Source organism: Trachymyrmex septentrionalis, unplaced genomic scaffold, assembly GCF_001594115.1.
Source record: "Trachymyrmex septentrionalis isolate Tsep2-gDNA-1 unplaced genomic scaffold, Tsep1.0 scaffold24, whole genome shotgun sequence".
Taxonomy (NCBI): domain Eukaryota; kingdom Metazoa; phylum Arthropoda; class Insecta; order Hymenoptera; family Formicidae; genus Trachymyrmex; species Trachymyrmex septentrionalis.
Window position 1 is genome coordinate 1714391 of NW_017305397.1, and position 4865 is coordinate 1719255.

Sequence of the window (4865 nt, forward strand, 5' to 3'; positions counted from 1 at the left end):
TGTGTGTAGGTGGACTGAGTGAATAGAAAGAACAAATGGAGGGATTGTAGTCAACCTTGGCATCGCACCTCTCTCGTAACGTAAATCTCTTTGTCACTACCGGATGTTTTAATAAAAATGACGCACGAGAATGTGCTCTCTACAGGAACTGATTAATCCCGTTACTCCGATTATCCATTTCTTCTCTACATTTATTTTTTTCATATTGAGATTAGATAATATATATATATGATGAATGACTTTGATTATGTTAGTAAATTATAGGATTGATTTTCGTCGCATCTGATCGATTATGAAAAAAAAATTAAATAAGTTGGAACATGCAATTGTTGAGTAAAATATTACACGAAATCACTGTCATTTACGTCTAAAATTCTAATTCTCAATAAGATATCTGCTATTATTTATCATTTTTTTGCTGCTGGTTGGAAATTTTTCTAACATTGCATATCTTAAATATTATTACACATCGGAAATTACACAATTGTTCCATTATACAATTTCCGATGTAATAATATTTATGATATGCAATGTTAGAAAACATCTATAATTCAGAATGATTTCTATATTAATTTTATTGTGTTTGAAACAGCCTTGCAAATTATACAATAATTTTAATCTAACGATAATCTAGCGGAGAACGCCTTCTTTAATGATTAATTATATACTGAGAAGTAAATGATTGAGCTAAAAGAATAAAAATAAAAAAAAACGTGTGTCCACACATTATAAGGTCTGTTTTTTATTGTTGTACTCTGAACCGGTGCAATAAGTCGAAGTGCAAACAAACTGTATATTTGTTCCACTTCAATTTATTACATTGTGTGTACTAGGTCAGAAAATGCAGCAATAAGAAACATACCTATAGATGCGACGTTCAATTCTAAATTTATAATAATACTTTGAAATATAAGCAAATAAATATATAGCAATATTTATCAATTGTTTTCCAAAGGTGACATGTGATCTTTATTTACAAGTAAGATAATAATTAATTGAATAGATTCATTCTTAATTATCATAAATGTGTTACAAATATTTTACCCTCGAACGAAACTAAAAACTTGTGAGTGACCGAGAAGAAACGTTGATTTAATATCAAATAAAACTACCTGCCACATGATATTAAGTAAGTATCGTTTACATATGTAATTAAAAAAGGGAATAGAAAAATTGAATGATAAATAAACACGATGTCTCTACACGAGAAAATCTGAGGCGCATGTAAACGTGAAATGAAATCTCATATCATAAAAATTCTTTTAAGTAATTTATTAACGTTAGGTAGCAATATTGGCGGTCTATAAGATACTTAATCACACGCACTATAATTATTTCTATAATTATTTCTGTTGCATTCACATATATAATTTTTTACATATTTGTATCGCGTAGTCTCTTGTATAAATATAAATATTAATATTTCTTAAATTAATAGAGGGGAATGTTTGCATTGTCATGTACATGTGTAACTGAACATTAATTGAATTTGTAATGGATTTGCGTATAATTATTTTGACATTTGTGTTACGCATATCTTTCTATTTGTAATATATTCATTACTATAATTTGGTTAATTAATAAAGTTTAATTGATTATTGACGCACAGTGTAATTCCAAATAATAATTTACATTTTACGTACACGTCTGGCAGGAAACAACGGTCGTGAGAAATTGCGCTTTTATCTGCAGCGTTGAAACAAAAAAAATCGGATAGCACAGTTCAAGTAATAAGCTAACATAATAAAGTAACCGAATGAGTCACATTGCACTTGTGTACTCACTCGTTGTATCTGTTATGCAAAACGATCATAAATGAAATGTGGCATGCGCTTCTTTGCGCTCGTTATGTGAATTCTTAAGAATCGTAAGAATTTTCTTATTGTCTTTTTCGTACATGCACCCTCAAAATGCCAATAAAATGCCCAATGCCAATAAAATAAGTAATAATAAATGTAGTTGGCAACATCTTATGATCTCGTGTATAATGTAGTTTTAAAAAAAGTAAGAGGAAAATAAGCGAAGCATTATTCACAGTTACGGCAGGAAGGCGTTTCTGAATAGATTACTTTGTTATTATCACATATCGATAAAAATGTGCGAGATAAGATCCTCGCAGGAAAACCAGAAATAAAAATATCCGGTAATATTCAGTAACGAATATAATCGAGGACTTCGACATTTTTTAGATCTTTTTTTTTAATATCGATGGAAATGTCGTTATCTGTATACATAAATACTAGTGGATTTACCTTACATCGTGCAACAGCCGATGATAACATCCGTGATGGAAAATAAATCAAGTAATCAGGTCAATTTGCACAATAAACACGGGCAATGTCCTTTTAATTGCATTACGATTAAATGACTCTTTACTCGCGTCGAAAGCATTACTAATCGCGAGATCTCTCGGCAATAATTCTATTTGATCCTATTTAAGTTGTACGTGCGCTCGAAAGAAAAATACATTACATAATCGTACACGTCGGAATTATCCTGTTATAAATCCGCTATGCAAACAAGCAACTATTAATTAGACAACGTTTTTTATCGTTTGATTCAAGATAACGTCGATTAAATGCGTTTTATTTCTATCTAATTTTTCATTTTGAAAATTCGTTTCTGAATATTTGTTTAAACACTGCATATTTGACATTGATAAGAATTCGATGTGAAATCGATAAGTAAATCGATAAGTAAATAGATAGTATATGTGTATAAAATTTTACGAAATACTCGCGAACGGTTATTACGTCAACGATACTACAATGAGGTCGTTAATGCACATGCATGATCCGAGGATGGTCGTTTCAAGTGTATCAATGGAACCCTATTACTGATAACCATCTCGCTCCCTAATCAAATTTAATGGAAAAATAGACTAGGGGAGCCTCGCTCGAATGTATTATATATATCGTTGATAACGACCCCTAATCTACGATCATCCTTCTCAGATTCAGTTCACAGTTGGATATAACAGGAGACAAAGTATCCACGCGTTGTACGTATCTTCCGGTGAATTCACGAGAAATCGACGGGCTGTCTTTCTGGTAAGCAAGTAAATAATTATACAAGTAGAGTAAGGATAGAATTTTTATCGAGAGCATGCTCCGGAATGTTCCAATTTATTTCGAATATCTTGTTGAACGCTCGCTCGTTCGTAGTTCCTCATTTTCTTCTTCATCATATTATATGAAACCACGTTTCGACGCTTAATTAAGATTAATTAAGAGAAAAGTGTCCCTTAATAAATTTCGTCAAAAATGTATGCTTGTTATTCAATCAGCTGATGAGCAGGTAAGTTGATAACAAATATATTTTGTCACGATTATTGTCTTTGCAACAAATGGCCACGATTTTATCTAACAATAAATATATAAATAAAAGTTTAAAAGATCTAAACACTTGTCTAACACTTATATTTTTCTTTTTGTAATTTAAATGCAAAGGATATTTAATTAATAATACCTTTTTTATCAATTTGAGTGTTACGATAGAAATTATTTATTAAATATTCCAATGGTTATTAATATAAATTAGTAACGTAATATTTTTTTTATAAAATGTAATATTAATTAAAAAAAATATAATTAAAGGAAATACGCGCATCGGTTCGTTTCTTTTAGATTCAAAATATTTTTATAGCTTTACAATATAAATATTTATTTCTATATGATTGCGCCGTACAGTCTAAATATAGATAGCAAGAAACACTTTGCATTTTGCGGCGCGTTTATGCTAATAATAACTTTGCCGAATGCCTATGTGCTGAAGCGCTACGAAATCATAATCTGAATATACTATAGCAATAGTTATTTAAATCATTATATAAAGAAAATTGTATTTCAAAAACAAAAACAAAAAAATTAGAAAAATATTGCAGCAAAAAAGTTCTCTCGAAAAAATAACTCATGAAAATAGCACTTGTCGTTCCAATATTATTATATATAATTTTAAGGCATAATAATGCAAAATTGGCCCATTATAGATTACGTTTATAAGTATACATATATAAACAATTATCTGTCTGTGACGCCTCAATTGTGTTAGTAATCGCATTTTATGCGCTCACTAAACTATCAATGCATGATTCACAGATTATATCGTTTAACTGTTATTTATACTTAAGCCAGTATTTATATCTCAAAAACTACTGGTGGGAAGGACAAATGACGAATATTTTTACAATTAATTTTTTTTAGAACTTTCTTGCTGTGATATTTTAATTTGCGAATTTTGGATACATAAATTTCTGGTTTAACTTCTAAATTGTCTTAAGTAATATATTATTTACAAGTGTTCGATAATCGAACATCGTGATTAAATAAATCTTGACAATGATGCGGATATTGCTGCTAAATTATCCGTTCAAATCGGTGACCCGCTCAATCAGATTCAATTTCTACGCATTAACGATCAATTGAACACCGCACGTGCTACGATTGCCATACCGTAAATGTAACACAAAAAATGACTTAGGCCCAGTTCCACAACTCTTATTAACTCATATTAACTCTTAACCGAGGTTAAGACAAGTTAGTTCATTGTCTCTTTGTAGAATTGGAAAGAGATGAGAAACAGGTTGAACCTTGATTAAGAATTAACCGTGAATTGTGGAACTGGACCTTACATATTGTTCTCTGTCATTTACGACTCTACGATCAATATAATAGTATATTATAATAGTATATTATAGTATACTATAACATAGTACAACATTCGAATCAATCTCTTCTTAACAGAAACTAAGAAAGAAATTAATCCTAGCATATTTCTCTAAGTGTGATATAGGTTGCGGTTGATTTAGACGCTTTCAACGCTTTTCAGTACTTCTATTCTTATTTTACGTCTAATGAACGATAAAG

At 30.1% G+C, this 4865-nt stretch overlaps 1 protein-coding gene across 1 annotated transcript in view; it reads left to right on the forward strand.

Moving 5' to 3' along the window:
• Window positions 1–2947: 2947 nt before the first annotated feature.
• Window positions 2948–4865, forward strand: part of LOC108748605 (dopamine N-acetyltransferase-like) — a 13602-nt gene continuing 11684 nt past the window's right edge. The window contains exon 1 of the mRNA XM_018486845.1: window positions 2948–3050. The gene's annotated coding sequence lies outside the window, so the exon portion shown is untranslated. The remainder of the gene's footprint in view (window positions 3051–4865) is intronic.